At 39.2% G+C, this 17,715-nt stretch overlaps 1 protein-coding gene across 1 annotated transcript in view; it reads left to right on the top strand.

Moving 5' to 3' along the window:
• GTDC1 (glycosyltransferase like domain containing 1) overlaps nt 1–17,715 on the top strand; it is a 133,114-nt gene that overhangs the window by 76,931 nt on the left and 38,468 nt on the right. The window lies entirely within an intron of this gene.

The raw sequence follows: 17,715 nt of genomic DNA on the forward strand, positions 1-17,715 counted from the left end.
CCAGAGCGTTTGAGTGGCTGTCAGATCTGGTAGAAGGAGAAAATAACTGCTCTGTGGTAAAATAGTGCAAAGGAAATAATCAGTCTCCTTCAGAACCGCAATTTTTTCTTTTTTTTTTTTTTTTTTTTTTATTGTTCATAGGTACAAATTCAAAAGCGACTCAGACCAAGTGTCAGATGTAATTTGAGTATTTGGTATTTTAAATCTAATTGCACTATTTCCATGAAAACTCTTGCACGTATTCCTGGCTGCTTTTTAAACATTTATATATACTTTTCTGCCTTTTATTCAAATTCATGAAATAATGCCCTTGAAGACACTGAAAAATTTAAGTTGCTCATTCTTGCTGAAATAAATTGGTCAAAAAATGTTAAAGAAATGCGTCTGTAGACAAGCCCAGACCTTTCCTCTATACGCTGTTTGAAGATGTTTTCAGGCTGTTTGAGTGCTAAGTAATTGCCAATTTTCACCTTTGATATCTATCACTGTGCTGTTATTACGAGATTTATTTTTTTAATGAGTCATTGCTAGGCACCGAGCAAGTAAGTTAAAAAATATTTTTAAGGAGAGGCATATAGAAAAAAACCCGAAATTATTTGTGAAGACTTTGCTCTGGGTACCTCCTAGAGGTCACTTTAGTAGAAATAACAAACAGGGAACGCCATAGGTGAATGAGTGCAGAGAAGAGAAAGGGTTGAAAATTAGGGTCATGGTGATGATCAGCTGCAAAAGGGGAGCTGAAATTCTGTTGTTCTGGGGACCATGACCTAATGCAGTGGCTGGTGAGCCAACCCCAGCCATCTTGGTTCCTACTACCTTGTACGACCCATGTCAACCACATGGTCCTGCTTAAGTAGATCCTGTTAATACCAGGTCTATTCTTCATCCATATATGTTCCTGCCAGGACACATATAGGCAAGGGGGTTGGAACTAGATGATCTTTAAGGTCCATTCCAACCCAAAGCATGCTATGATTCTGTGATAGGTCCTGCAGGGTGTCACCTGCCCTCATCTCAAGCCTCAACAGCACCTGTTATCCCGGTATCTTCTGCTCTTTAGCCAGGTCCATTTGCTGGTTTATCAGGTCTACCTCCTGCCGCTGTTCAGTGACATCAGCCAGGGAACTGCGCATTGTCACTCGCTAAGGGGTGATGAGGTGAGCAGAGCCACCAGTGCTCACTCCTGCCGTGGGAGGGATGGGCTCTGAGACATGAACCCCAGAGCCTTTGACTGCAGCAGTCTCTGCTCCAAGCAATTTTCTGAACCTCCAAAGGAGCACATCCCCCATTAAAAACACAACAACAAAACAGCACTTTGATTAATCTTAAGGTGATTGCCTCTTAAGAGACTCTGAAAACTGGTTTTCAATTAACAATCTAGTTTACATAAAAGGCACATATTGATGAACATAGGCCGTGATTTTTTGCTCAGTCCCATTATTCTCCTCTAATTTGCCTACGGAAGCTAAGATTTCCAGTGATCTCACTGTTTACCAAAATCCAAGGTGCTTAGAGGTTAATGGTGTTGTTACTTTCTGGTGAGTGTTTCATCTCCTGTTTTCTTCACGAAGGACAATAAAGGAATAAGAGGGACTTGCTTGCAGAAAGCACCCAAAGGTTCTGATTATCCAACAAGAGTTAGCCGAGTGCTCTTGGGAGAGCTGGAAATTTCCCTAATTTTGGCATATAAAGCTTCTGGATATCTGACAGCCAGATATTTTCCTATTCATATTCAGAACTATTTTCAATGCTAAATCTTGCTGATTGACAAATTCGATATTTGAGTTGCCTGTCATGCTATGAGCCCTTCTCCTGCATCATGCCATGCATGCTCAAAGCCCTATTTAGCCAGTGTGGTAAGAAAATGCTCAGCATTTCACATGACCAATGCCCAGGAAGAGCACAGTAAAATATGAGTGTGGACTATAACTAGGATGCCTTCCTGAACTAAGGAAACATTTGATTTGGAGAGGAAGGGGAAAAAAGGTCTGGATAACAGTGACAATAGGAAAAGATGTGCAAGATGAAATACTGATGTTAGTACAAAAATCTTTCTGAGAAAAGGTGATGTAGCAGCATAAAGAAATTAGAATAATGTTGAGGTGTTTATGCTTATTCAAGTGAGTATCTGTGAAACACCTCTTGAATTAATCATACAGCCCTCTTTATATATATGGTCATGTACCTTCCCTCTAAATCAGAGCCAGTTATATTAGAATAGCTGATTACGCTCATTGTAGAGGATTTTTTTTTCCCCAGAAATTGATTCTATAAAAAACTGGCTTATTTTAAGAATTCTGACTTCAAACAAATAATCCAAAATTGATGCTTGATTGAAGCTAAAGAATCAAACACAATTTAGTGCTTGCTCAGAATTGTAGTGAGAATACTACCCTTCAGTTTGAAGGACCTTCTAAAAATATTGTAGTAGTTATTAATGGTAACTTGAGGGAATTGGAGGTATATGCATATTTGGTATCAGACATTTTTAAAAAAAGAAACTCTCGGTGTTTTTGTACCTGTGGGGCTTAAAGATCACCTGATTGTGACATATTTGATGGGGAACATCAAATTGTCTATCCAATTTCTTCTAAAAGTTATAGCTATATCTTTCCTGTCTGTAGGCGTGTTCTATTATGAATATATATAAAATATTTTTATTAATTTATTCAGCAGTATAATTTTAAGCCTTCTTTTTTTTTGGTGAAACATTGTTTTCCTTCATGCATTAGCATCAGGAATTAGCCCACAAAAAAGCTGAAGTTAAAAACTATGTCTTGAGCCCACTTTGGCTTAAGTGTCCCAGTGGGTTGGGTTTTCTGGTAGTGAAGGACCGCAGAACATGAAAGTCCAGCTCCATGCTGGGCTGAGATTAGATCTGAATGCAAGGAAAAAGCAACAAAGGTCCACAAAATATCTGAAATCTGCAAATACTTCCTGTACTTAACCTACAGTTTCGTTGCGTGACTGTAAAGAACAGCAAATCTTTGTTCTTTCCCTCTCAGTTCCCATTCAGTCAGTTCAGAGCTGTAGGAGAAAGGTTTTGGAGAGCAAACTCGTTATCGGTCTTCCTACAATTTCCATCTGATTCTGTCAACAGTGAGTACATCAAAACCATGAGTTTACAACCACTTTTAAACATCAAAGAAATTATTTCTTTTGCCAAGAAAAATTGGACCAGGTGATCCTTGAGGTCCCTTCCAACCTGATTGCTATGATGATACACACATATATATAATGTATAAATGAATCTAAACATGCATGTGAAGTTCCTTTATAACTTTAAAGTTTAGCTGGTGTTGGGGTTGGTTCCATTTATGAAAACCTCGTAGGACATTTCTTGGGTCTATGTTCCAAAAGGTTCTGCTAGTTCTCATACTTGTTTAATAAAAAGAGAGGAAAGTTTCAGAAATGCCTCTCATCCTTTGTGCCTTGCCAGGAAGGTGGTGTTTCAGCGGCCTCAAGGTTGTCTGGTGGCTTTGTCCACAAATAAGGTCATTGGCCATGGGTTTGGTGATCCATAGAGAGAGAGTAGAGAAGGCTATAGCATACCTTAGTTACAGCTGGAAATATGGCAAGAAAAATGGTTCATGACTTCTCATAGCTCAGCTCATGGTAATTTGAATCTGAAATTAATTACTAGAGTAATCCTGTTAGTGGATCATCAGCTGCAGAGGTGTCATTAAAGAACTTGTGTCTCTGTTCACTGGGAACACCTGTATGTAAAGCCTTGTTATAATTGTTCAGATATGCTGAGTCAGACTTCTCTGTCTCAAAATAGAAAATATAAATATATGGAATGTCTCAATCATACTTTTTCTTTTTTTTTCATCTCAACAAGGTTACTTTTTGGAACACCTTCCTAAAAGCAATCCACTCTTTTAAGTTAAAAGCCATTCATATGGCGACAAACCACTGTTCTTCCATTTAGATCTGTATCCATCCATTTAAACTCTAAAGCTTTCCAGCTTACTTCTTGGATTTGTGGCCAGCTGGCTGCTGTGTGTAATATGAACGTATTCTGACTGTGCATGAGATGTTTTGTCTTGTTTAACCCGTAACTGTAATGTTCATTCTAGGCCACAGCTCACCTATGTGTATTTAGCATTGGCTGTGCAAGTTCCCAGAGTCGTGAATTCCCGTCTCCTCGAGAATGTACATTCTATTGGTACTAGAGAAAAGTCAAAAAGCCCCACCCCAACCCCAAAACAAACGCCCTCCTGGAACGGGGTTGGATAAAACGAATGCGTTCAAGATGGTGGGCCATGGCTGAGCCAGCTCATGTGGGATCGGTGCCCACTTTTTGGCATTTACATTAAACTTTGGAACGACTTTGTAACACGAATGCTTTAATAGCAAGTGGGGAGGAGGAGGCAAGGTAGGAAAGAAGAATGTATGCTCTTTTCTTTTCTTTTCTTTTCTTTTCTTTTCTTTTCTTTTCTTTTCTTTTCTTTTCTTTTCTTTTCTTTTCTTTTCTTTTCTTTTCTTTTCTTTTCTTTTCTTTTCTTTTCTTTTCTTTTCTTTTCTTTTCTTTTCTTTTCTTTTCTTTTTAATGAATGTTAGCTTTCTGTTTTTTCCAAAGGTAATCTGATAATTTGTACCTGTTTATTAGCAGATTTCTGCAGTCATAGTATGTCAAAGAAATCCTCAGGAAGTGAAATTCTGAAACGACTGCCCCAAATTGCTGAGTCATCGAGATGCTTACATTCAAAGAAAGCATGAATATTAAAATTTGTTAGCATACTTTGGCTTTGTAAGAAATATAATATACTATTATTTTTCCTTTATGCAACATCGCTGGGTTCCAAGAGAGGCAGTAGAACCATTAATTAATAGTAGTAGTCCTGGGTAATGTCATAATAAGCAATACAACATATTAAAGCGCATTTATTCTTGCCAGCTACCAGGAGGAACCTTCACCTATTTTAAAGGCCCATTAGGTTTGTTTACATACTGGGTTGAAGCTGGTATGTTTTGCTTCGAGTGGAACTGCCATTGGCAGGGGCTGAACCAGATTTCAGTGCTTGACTCCGACGGTATTGAATTTCCCGACAGTTGGATGCAGTCAGTAAAATATTGTCGCTATTTCAGGGCAGGCTGTCTCTCTGGGACAGCGGGTACGACCCAAAACCGGTGTAGTCCCCATAGCTAGGCTGTCTCTCTGGGGTTTACTGTCATAAAAATGAAAATAACTGAAATTATAGATATCAGAAGCAATTTTCCACAATGGAAAAGGTGGTGGAGGAATCAAAAGCGTGCCTTCAGGTATATTACCCAACAGAACAACAAAAATGTGCTGGGCTTTAAATTTTGCGCTGGCAATCTGGAAAGGATTTTCTGACTGGAGCTATGTTAAGTGTTAATAGTGAAACCTGGGTACTTTTTCCTTTGATCTCTCCTCGAGCTCATATAGAATAATAGGATCAAAATAAAATGCCATTTATATGAACACCTTGTTCTTTTGATCTGGGCACAAAAAGTTCTGTCTGCAGCTATGACTTAGCAAACAGTGCATCTGCTACTTTTACTTGGACCTTGTAGTTTATCATAACTTTTAATAAATGGTGTCACAGCCAATTTTTGGTGTAGTTCATGAACTTAGTTGTAATTTTTTGCCCTAAGAGTCTTTTACTGCATTTTCAGAAGAACCGAGAATAAGGGAAGTGGGACCTGTAAACTGGTGGTTTACGGTCAGTTGTGCATATGTGTGTTGAATATACGATGTAAACATTTGTATGCTGCTACATTTTGAGATAAAATCTTAGTTGTTCTTTAACCACTTGGGCAAAACTTAAATTAGTCTACTCTGAATAAGAGAATGCATTGTTATGTGACCCCAGGAATAGTTGGGATAATTGTGGTTATCATAGGTGCAAGGTTTTGGATCCCGGCTTTTTCCGTCAGGAAGGTGATGTATCTCCTGATGTCTGGTGTGAGAACCAAACCTTTCTCGTTGTTGCATACCTCAGCAGGGAAGAGCGTAGATGTATTACAGCTGGTAGTTATGGATCCCCTTTGCTTTTGCGTAGAGATCTACAAGACAGATAATCCACGGATGACCATGAGTACATTTCAGCTTTTTATTCCCTGGGGTTGATGGTCAGGAGTGTGTCTTTGGAAGTCATTATTGTGAGCACTTAAAGTAAAGCCGCTTCTTCATGCTCTTTCAAATCTCTTACTGAGATTTTTCTCCACCAAAGGCTTCGACTGCTTGGAAACAGCTAAGCTGTGTTTACTGTGATGATTGATGGTGGCTCATTGGGGTCCCCGCTTCAGTTGCCGTAACCTCTGAGAGCAGATGAGATGGGCACGAAGCTCTGTGCCAAATGAAAGTGAATAAACCGAAGCCCTGCAGTTCACCAATGTCATAATCGCTGCTGTCCAGGAAGAAGGATTAGCGAGTGTGGAGAAACACTAGCTAGGAGAGATCCAGTGGCCAAGCCGGCTCTTGGGTGTCGAATGTCTCTCTCAAGCCTTGCATCCCACTGTAATTGATATTTAGCTATTAAGCTTATTAGATAGGAACAGTCAGCTTGGTACACGCCGTATGCAAGGAACACTGCTGGGTAAGTGTTCAGGCTCTTGCTGAAGTGGCAGCAGTTGAGGTTCCCACACATGAGCTTTCCTCCACCAGGTTTTGTTGGATCTCTAGAGCCTATCATGAGGCAGGAGTATTCCAGAGAGCCATAACCATGCTGTAATCTATAACCTTAATCTTATAAAGTAGTAGAGTATAATTCATTATGTGCAACAAGGATTCTTTGCTCTAACCAAGCTGGTTTGAATACCAAAAGCAGTGTTGGACGTATTTGTCTGGCACTGCACTAGGATAATTTTGCCCAGAGAAGCTGTAGCTGCCCCATCCCTGGAGGTGTTCAAGGCCAGGTTGGACAGGGCTTTGAGCAACCTGGTCTGGTGGGAGGTGTCCCTGCCCAGGGCAGGGGGTTGGAACTCAATGATCTTCAAGGTCCCTTCCAACCCAAACCGTTCTATGATTCTATAAACGCATCCTGCTGAGCTCGGGTCTCGGTGCTCATGCAGCCACTCTGCCTCCAGTCCTTCTGCTAATTAGTACAGAACTGCTCTAAGAAAGGTTCCCGCTGTAGTTGTCTGAAGGGCAGTATCTATCCAGCTCTTAATTTTAGCAGAGTATCATTCCCTGGTCATCTTTCATCAGTTTTCATTTCCCATAGTAGATACTGTATAGTATCAGTGGTCCCAGAATTCCCACCTACCTTTTGCATCAATTAAAAGAGGGATGTGGGACTCTCCGGACAAGGAGTTAAAGTGAAAGAGCTACAAAAATTTGTCTTTTTTTTTTTTTTTTCCTTACAATAAAAATGTGATTGCCCCAGTTCTGTGGTTAGCATGAAACAAATCGGCTCTGTCATGAAGTCAGTGGGGTACAAGTTAATAGAAGGTAGTAAAGGAATAATAATAAAGTAAAACAGCAAAGTCCACAGTCTTTTATGACAAAACCAGTATGATCCTGCTGCAGTCTAAGGCCCTGCTGCAAATAGTGTTTTCTGATGCCTGGGTGAGTCCAATTTACATATATACAAAGTGTATGAATAAAGTTATAAAAGCATGCTTAGTATTTTAATTTTTTTTTTTTTCCTTGAAAGTAATTTGCTATTGTTCAAACTTTCAGCTTTCACTGGTTTTGTTTCCAAAACCCCAAAAGGAAGAGAAAATAACAAAAGTCCATAAAGGCAAAAGGGATATGTTCTCATTTCAGTTCACAGAATTTCCTGCCTTTAAACAATACGAATATATGCCCTTAGGTTTCTAACGTGCTGGAAGGATACCGAATCCTTGAAACAGATCAAATTAAAAGCAAGTCCACTATAGCAACAATGAGTTTTACCAGCACGTCCAATAGATCTCAACAAGAATTCACTGGGTTTTAACCATGTTGCCAAGCCCTTACAAAATCCTAAACTGCTGACTCTGTAAATGAATAAACGCTCAAAAACGACAAGCAAATTCTGAGCTGAATTTGGAACAAAGAAAGTCTGGTGTTCAGTAGTTGTTCCTTCCTCATTACAGGCCCCATTTAAAGCAGTTATTTAGTAGAACTGAGATGTATCCACAAGCAGAACAGACGTGGACATTTGCTATGTCAAACCTCTCAAAGTACAGGCCTTCCCTTAATTATGGTCTCTTCTCTCAAGTCAGAGGCGATAGGACAAGAGGAAATGGCCTCAAGTTGTGCCAGGGGAGGTTTAGATTGGATATTAGGAAAAATTTCTTCACCAAAAGGTTTGTCAAGCATTGGAACAGGCTGTCCAGGGAAGTGGTGGAGTCACCATCCCTGGAGGTATTTAAATGACAAGCAGACATGGTGCTGAGGGACGTGGTTTAGTGGTGGTTTTGGCAGCATTAGGACTCAATGACCCGAAAGATCCCTTCCAACCTAGATGATTCTATGATCATAGGTAGCTCAGTGATGGGCCCCATATATTTTCCAGGAATTTGGTGGTGCGGGCTCCCCAAGTAACCTTCTGGTACCTGGATGCTGAAGGTTAGATTCTGAATGATCTTAAATCAGTCATCCTGATTTATGCCACAAAAAAAAAAAAAAAAGGAAGTCCAAGGTTTTGGGGTTTTGGTTGTTGGTGGGTTTTTTTTCCCCTTTGGTGACCCTGCCACTAGTAGTAATAACATTTTTAGAGCTTTCTGACAAAAACTTGATCCTTTCAGGGCAGAGCGCTACTGCCGTTGTAGTTCTAGAGATGGCGAGAGACTTTTGGCGGTTGGACAACAAGACACTGACCCACTGGTAAAGTTGGGATTAATACTCAGAGTTTCCTCTAAACCACACTGCCAAGCTGAGATACAAATGCGTATACATTTAAACTTCAGTGGTAGTGCAAAGAAAAAAAAAAAAAAAAGCAAATAAGTGTAGTACAGGAACACATTTTCAAATGGAGGTCAATCTCTGCATTACCCCACAGTCCTCAGGGCCAGGGGTGGTTGACTGGACCTTCTGGGGTTGAGATAACTCTACAATAGCCCTGTGTTTTTCTTACTACTTGGATGTTGTATTGATGACAAAATGTGTTTTAGATTTTTTTGGTGTGCATACAATTCTTATTTTGAGTTAATTTCTCTAGCTCTCTTTTCAGATAAAGCTTTCTTCAGTTAAGCCTTGAAGTGAAAGTCGGCTTCATTGCTTCTTTCTTTCTTGGGGTACCCGAGAAAGTGTTAAATAATTAAGGTGAAATACGTGTTTTCCTGATAAAAAACATGCAGAAGTTTGCATTTGCGCAGGCGAGTGAATTATCAAAACCAGATGTCAGCAAGTGGAACATTTTACATAAATTTATTAAAATCATTATTTACCTGTAAGTTATAAGAAGGGCTTAGTTGCACTAGTTTGTTGCCAATATGTACTGCCAATAATCTGCCAAAAAGCAGCTTGCTGGCAAAATCACTGAAATGGTTCGCTTACGCTCGCACAGAACATTACAACCCCCAGTCAAATGAAAAACCTACTATAAACCAACTCTTTGATGGTGGATTCGCTGGAATATGTTATTGATATATGGTATACAGTTTATATGGATTATGTATACTGTGCAAGAAATATGGATATCTATTAAGGGTAACTTGAGATGTAATCGGTCAGGACAGTTATTGTTTTCAGTATTTGCTATGAATAAGATCACACGGCGACTGTTCAGTTTTAAAATACAGACTATTCCCGTGCAGCCCAGAGCGCTAGCGTGCTAGTTGTTCAATTAATACGGAAAGGCTATTGAAAATGTAAAATATCTGACATCTATACAGAGTAATTTTAAAGGCAACTTTTCTTCGAGGAACAATTTATACATTACATAAACTTATATTTTTCATCCAAGTATCATTTCGAGAATAGCAAGCTTAAATATTGGAGGCCATAGGGAAACATAATATTACGATAATGTTCTTTGGTGCGGTTTGGAAGGTTTTAGGAAACATTTGGAAGTATTTTTCTCATAAAGTCACTTAACTATTGAAGTGTTACGATAGCACTCCCTTCTGCATTGCGTATGTTTCAAAACAGCCTGTTTAAAGGGGACATCCATCCTATATATCCTGATTAGAAGTATTTCCACAAAACAGGAAATTATATGTTACAGGATCCTGGTATTAGCTTTAATTAAAAAAAAAGAAATAAAAGACAAGATGATTTAAGGTGTGATATCAGTTTTCAAACACCCATTTCCAGTTCTGTTGAGCAAGAGGAGATACTGTATTGTTTGGAGCTATACGTGAAATTTGCATTTTCTAAATAAGCGCTCAAGAGCTGAGCTGGGTTTTTTTTTTTCTTCCTGTTTAAGTAAGCACTAATAAACATGACCAATCCTTTAGAATCCTAAAGAATCTTAAAAACCTTGCAATTCTCAGAAGCCTGACTTTTTTCCCCATAGTGTAATTCATTCTTTTGAAGTTCTGCAGAAGCAGAACTCAAGTCAACGATTTCTAAATTCCTGGCAGTTGTTATCAAGGTGACTCTTAGTGTTCTGAAAGTGTATCTGTTACCTCGCAGTCTCGGTGTAGCAGATCTACGCAGTCGTGATGTTTAATTATAGAGAAAATGACTTTTTTTTTTTTCCTGAATTATCAATTAATTTGTGTTTTCATACCTTGCGCAAAATAATGCAGAAGTTATTTTCATCTGCGTTATAAAATATGTATTGTAGTTCATTACCGTCTTGCTAAGGAGTTTTTAAATTATCACCATTTCATTGCTGAGCATGATGTTCTTAGAAATTATAACTGCGCAGATTCTTACTTTTAACATTAAAGGATTTCAAGGAATTGAAGATGTGAATTCAGAAATAATATATTTAGGGTGGAACTCTCTCTCTCTTGAAGTCAAAGAGAGCTTTGCCTTTGACTTCAGTGGGTCCAGAGTCTCCCTTCTGGTATTAAAATGCAGAGTAATCACTATTTGATTTTTTTTTTTTTCCAGACCTAAAGCGCTTAAGGTATTGTTGAAGTCATTTGTCAGGAGTAAATATGTAACAAAATGTAATAATCCCACGAGTCCTGGATTAGGGTAGACGTGCTTTTGGCTGAACCGATGTCCAATAAGAGCAGCAGCACAGAGGACTCAAAACCGGGAACGCTTCGACTTTCAGGGTTATATTTGGTTTGGAGGAGTTTCACCTGCCTTTGCTCCTGTTTTGTGTAGTTTCACTGCAGGCTTGTGTTTTGGAAGGTAGTACCTTTCCATGTATTTTCAGGAATAAGAGTTGAAGAACACTTTAGTTAAAATCCTGGTCATCTAGGATGTAGGCTTTACAGTGCATCTTGAGAGGCCGTCTTAATGTTAGACATTCAACTGTAATATTGGGGGGAAAGTTAGAGATCCGTTTGATCGTCCTCCTTATATTGAGGTACAGGTGTGGCACCTTAACGAATAAACTAATAGGAGTGTTGTTGACTGGGAGTGAATCTAGATTGGAAAGAAAAGGAAAAGCTAAGTCAAAGTGTGAATTTTTGGCAGTGTCAAATATGGATAATAGATACTGAAGGATTTTGCTCAGAAATTATTTGGAGAAATATGTAGAAGTTATGGCTTGAGGAATCTGAGAATTATTCTGATTCTCTTCTGCTGTCTTTTCTGTTGACGCCTCTCCTCTCCTGCCTGTGTCATCTTTCCCCGCTCCAATGGACCAAGTTACCCCTTGAGCCAAAGCTGCCTGTGGTTGATCTGGATCCATCCTCCCTTCTCCAGGAGCACCTCTGGGTCCTGCCTGCTCATCAGGCCCACCTCTGGAGTGACAAGGGCCGTTGCATTCAGCTAATTTGTTGCCAAAACAGCAATATTTTGCCTCATTTTTCAGAAGGAGGTCTTCTTCATCCTTCATCTTCTTCATCCAGCAACCTGGCCCAACCGGATGTCCTTTTGAGAAGAAGGTCAGACCAGAGACCTTCCGACCTCAAAGATTCCCTGAGACTATTCTGTATTTCTCCTGCGTCGGGGAAGAAGGAAGATGAGAGAAAACAATGACAGGGGAAAAAGTTCACATCTCAAATAATATCTCCATAGTTCTATATCTTGCAGTTCACAAAGAGGGGAATCTGTGTAAACCCTTCTTATTCTACCCGGAAAAAACCCATATATTCTACTGTGGGAAGACAAGCTCAGCCACAGACCTTGTATTTTCTTTTGCTGTGCCCTTCCCAGTGCTTAATCTTGGCTCTGTTCGGTTTTCTTTCTGTTCTCTCTCTTTGCTCCTAATCCTTGTCCATGCTTATAAGCCCCTAATATTTATATGGCATTATCTGTGTTAGAGATTACTGCTGACAAGTAATCTCTTCCCTCTTCTGAATGAAGAATTACAACCATTGCTAAAGATCAGAAAGTGAAATTAGATCCCCGAAAGTATGTGACAACTTCAATAAACCCTAATATCAAATTCCCGAAATATCGGGAATCTTCTTTTGAGCTTTGAGGTTTGAACTGTAGCACGGCTTTGGGACACCTGATCACACTCTTTTGCTGTAGAGCAAAATGTGACAGTAGTTGCAGAGGGAAAAAAAAAAAAATCAAGAAAAAAAATCACTGAACTGAGACTAGTCTCCCAGTTTCATCATTTGTTGCAATCTTTCGAGAAGCAGGTAAATATAAATGTGTCAGTTTTACTGCTATCAGGTGATTCATAACATTAAATATTAAAAATATAGATTTATAAATTTATATACTAATATAAACCCCAAGTAGTTGCTGTCTGTTCCAGTTTGGCCTCCAAAGAACTGCTTTCATGACTTTTTCTTTTTTTTTTTTTCCTTAGAACAGAGTGGACAAAATTCAGACTTTTAAAAAAGCTCAGAGATATCCATGCGGCTTTGGTATTTGTACAGTGCTTGGCCAGTAATATGTGTGCAAGGTTGTATAGTTTTGTGTATATTTGTAATAGTTATGGGAACAAATTCAGCTTGGGAACAGGATAAATTCAGGGAAGCAGATACTGGAAAAGTGGAATTTCCCGGTTATTGCAAAGACAAAAATGACTGTCCGTCACAACCATTATAAGTCAAATGGACTCCAGGTATTAAAATAACAGAAGCTTTCCACGAACCTCTCTAGTGTTTTAGGTCACATAAATTCTCCTAAAAATATTACAGTTAGCAAAGAGACAATTGTGATCCTGTTTAAAGAAAGACAAAGGAAATTCTCAGACAGTGAGTTTGTTGAATTGTAAGTTATGCCGTGACGGTGCATCAGTGACGAGGGAAACGCGGCAGCTCTAAAATGTGTGTGCTCCGGCTCCAGGGCCTGGGTAAGGCTTCTAAATATATCTGCTCATGACCAGCTCCTTTTATTGGTTTTAAACTTTTTAATGGCAATATAATTAAAATAAACAAACCAAAACAAAATCCACGGCACATTCGGAAGTATCTTTAACTTTACTTGCAAATGTAAATAATGTTACAAAAGGGCCAGGTTTTATGAATTCAAAATTTTTTTTTAGCTTATATCCATTCTTACAAATTATCCCTGCTCGTCGAGAACAACTATTCAAGCCAGTACACAACAGACAGAACTTGCCCGTATAATTTGATCTAAGCTAAACCAGCACTCATTAGTCTTTCTAATGTGGTTTCTATTCATCGAGCAGTGACATCATGGCCCCTTCCATCCTTTATTTTGTTGTTGTTTTTAATAAAATGGTGCACAAAGTGACTCTGGGTGCCACGAGAAGAAACCAAATCCCATAAGTAATTTTTCACGGGGGCAAATGAAGCGCCGTGAATAAACATGTACGATGGAACATGGCAACACGTTACGAAAGAGGATGGGGAAAACGCACGTCTGCTTCAAGGAAAATTCACGGGTTTCCTCAGAGCGGGGTTTCATGGCATAAATGAAAAGAAAATATATAATATATAGATTGGGGAGTTTAAGAAAATCTGTTATTCAAAATGGCAAATATTTAGATTGAAACTCTGACTTTTAGTATATGGAATTTTTATTATAGATGAACTGAGTTTAATTTTTAACCCATCTTTTTAACTAAACCTCTATACCCAGTATGCAAAAAGGGAGAGTTTTCAAGGCTTACTCGTTTTAAAGTCTTCATAAAGTTTTAAAATTGTCTGTTACAAGTGTCAGAGATCCTCAAAAATCCGAATAAATAAAAGAAAAATAGTTTTGAAAAGTTTTGAAAACAAGTCGTGATGCTAAAATTAGATATCCAAGTCTCTCACTGTTTGTTCTGAACTTTCAGTGTTTAAATATATATGAGTTATGCATAGAAGTAAAACATTTTCCGTGGGTTTTTTTTAAATACAAGGGACAGTACCTTGTGGAATCTGTTGAAAGTGTTAATATTTGTATGCTCTGGTGATAATTTTTTCTGGAAAGTTTCACGTGTACAAGACTTCAAGAACCACAAGTTATTAATAACAGTAAAATCCTTCTCCCATATTAAAAATAGAACGCTATGGCATTTTGCTTAACGTGACTAGTGTGGGTCGTCATAACTAAGGTTGAGAAAAATGGTACCTCCTTCTCGATAACTACATCCTGACTATCTGCTGTGGTAGCCCTCTACCTTTTTTGTTTAGAGTCATAGCGTGGTTTGGGTTGGAAGGGACCTTTAAAGGTCACCTAGTCCAACCCCTGCCATGAACAGGGACATCTTCAACTATATCAAGTTGCTCAGAGCTTCATCCAACCTGGCGTTGAATGTTTCCAGGGATGGGGCATCTCCCACCTCTCTGGGTAACCTGGGCCAGTGGCTCACCACCCCATTGTAAAAAATTTCTTCCTTATGTCTGATCTTTTAAGCCTATGTCTTCTCCTGCCCCAGCTCTGCTGTTCCATGACCAGCCTCTCTGAGGTTGCGTCTTCTGAAGTTCAGACAAGGATTAAAAGAAGTCTGATGATCTTTGTGGGAGTAGATACTGGCTCCAAGTAAAACACTGGAGCACTTGTTTTTTTTCCAGGTTATAGACTTCTGGGTGGAGATGTAGAAATCCTGCAAGCTCTTGATGGTTATAAATGGCCGAGATCTAGGGAGGTACTGGATGGAGAGATGACTCTGTCTGGAAGGTGGCAGAAAAGAAGAATTAATGTGAGTTTGGAAAAGGAAAACTAGAATAGCTGGAGCAAAAACGTTCTGGAGAAAATGTAAACACAAAAAAATGTGCTAACTAGACATTGTCTTCCTCCAGCATGCATTTGGGAAATGCACATGAACAGGTTTAGAAGATTCCATGTTATTATTAGTTTATTTTCAGGTCATTTATTTAAGTGTCATAAAGAACATTAGCTGGTGGTTAGGGACTACAATATCCATTATATCATTCCAATCATGTGGACAAGTTTATACTACGTATGATTTACAGTGGTCTCTCCGCAGTTAAAATTGTTCTATTCAGGTACAACATTTTATACGTGGTTGTATTTAGTAAAATCCAAGTGGCTGAGCACAGAGACGGCTTCCAATCAAAGTCTGAAAAAATTAATGCTTTTACACGAACACTGTGGGTTGCGGCGAGAGCTGTTTATGGCTCTCTGCCTACATCCTTTATCATGTCTCCACTGTTGTTAGTAAAATATACAGAACTACTTTATGCCAAAACAATGGAAGTTAATGCAGATAACTTGTTCCAAAGTTAACCATCAAATAAATCTCTTCTTTTTTTTTTTTTTTTTAAACTGTTAAGTGAAATGGTGTTCTAAAACTTTTAAAAATTGTCAAGATGATGGATACTGTGTGTGTAATACAAGTAAATACCACGGAATTGATTGCACACACATGTCTTAAATAAAGGATATTAAATAGTTTATTCCAGAGAGAGATCGGTGAAGTTTTATCTAATATTATTAGAAATTCTGCAATGATGGATCAGATTTATAAGGGCTGAAAACTAAGGAGAAAACATCTTCAGAAATAGAAATGGTGCATTGAGTGGATGATTGGCCAGGAGATTAAAGAAAGGCAGGGGATACAGCCTGTCTGGGTAGTCCGACCTCTCCCACCTCAAGCAGGTCTTCTTAATGGCAATGATTTTTTTCAAAATCTGTTCGTTAAATTTGGTTTGGTAAATCGGTCCTCTCAATTCAGTCACAGACTCGGTGATTTTGGGCAAATCCTTTAACCTATTTCTCCTTCAGCTTTTCCCATGCGTAAATGTATAGAAGTATATCCTCACGGGGATGTGTCCGTACTTCAGAGGAGCCACCACTGGCCAGTTTTAGGTCTATAATTCAGCTTAGACTGTCAAAACTCCAACATAAGTGTTAAGAGCATATGTGTATGGAATTCAGCCACAATTCAGAATTTGAGGGTGGCTAAGTCGCTGAGCTGGGAATGGTTTAACTCAGACTCATTTGGGTACCCTCTATAGGAAATGGATTTTGATGAGGCTGTTGAATGTGATTGAACTTCTTCTGGTTGTATCTCCAGAGCAGCTCCAACAAGCGATGGTGAGCAGTGGGAAAAAGGTAGATCTCCAAGGTGATTTGGGCAGTGGCTTGAAAATGCAGCTTAGTGTAGATAAACGTGAAAATAATATGCCAAATCAAAGAATATACATTTCAATGACTGACTTAAGAAAGGAGATTGAGGGGTTTGGCGAAAAATCGTCAAAGCAGTTAGCCAAGAGTACAACTGCAGTAAAGCTCACAGTGTGTGTGTGTGTTTGTGTGTTGTAGTGATTCTGAAGAAAAAAGGGTCTGTTTGTGTTTAAAGGCACTCCATCACAGGGTGAAGTGGATGACTCTGGTGTTTAGGAATATTTGTTTTGACAAAGAGGGGAGGGAGTGGTTTCTTCACAGCCCAGAAACGAGCTGTGATGGAGTAAAACTCTGAAGAACTGTGGAGGAGGTTGATAAAGTGGCGCAAGCGTTGGCTTTAGTAAACAGTTCCATAAACAGGCTGTAGTGTGTAAACATTTAGAAATTAAAAGGAAACGGAAAATTTAAATGTCTCGACTTATCTGGGAGAACCATAATCACACTGAAAGGCATGTGAGTAAATAATATTTGGGTAAATTAACTTGAGGTACAGGCAGGCGTTTGGAGTGAGGATCCCATGGTGGCCGTGCATGTAGTCCTCTCTGTGTTAATTTAGAAGAGTCATGTCTGAATGAAGGAGCTTCACTCGAGTGTTTCCTGGGCGAGGAGCATAATTCATTACCACTTTAAATCAAATAGTAAAACTCAAATCTGCATAAAATACTACGTTTCATATATTACGACAATGATTTCAGTGGCCTCAATGTAACTGTGCAAATGTGTCCTGCTGTTGGGAAGGGGTTTCTGCAGCATGGACCTCAGATGGAAGAGCAGTGGTGTCTAATATTGTCTGTGGTACCTCAGGTAGGTCATGAGCAGCTCCGCCTCAGTTTCCCCATCTCAGTGTTCATTACTTGACCTGTGAAAAAACATGGGCGTGGTTGCTTTTATCCTATGAATGGATGCAACTCAATCCTTTTCACCTAGACGTGGGTTGTTTTTTTTCCTAATTGGTGATTAATTTTTTTCCGTGGGTCACTGTAGAAATCGGGCAAGGGGAGGTGGATAAGACAACCCACTTCTATGTCATGGTACGTGTTTGGCCCATGTTATTAAAGAACAAACAGTCTTTCTGCCTTGGCTTTCATTGACCTGCGATGAAGCCTCTTGCTGGGTTCAAGTCTAGACCGTAGACTGGACTCACGGTAGGCTGAATGCTGCTGTGTCTGGCATTTCCCACCAATCTTAGCTGT

The sequence above is a fragment of the Numenius arquata genome, chromosome 3, assembly GCF_964106895.1.
Source record: "Numenius arquata chromosome 3, bNumArq3.hap1.1, whole genome shotgun sequence".
Taxonomy (NCBI): Eukaryota; Metazoa; Chordata; class Aves; order Charadriiformes; family Scolopacidae; genus Numenius; species Numenius arquata.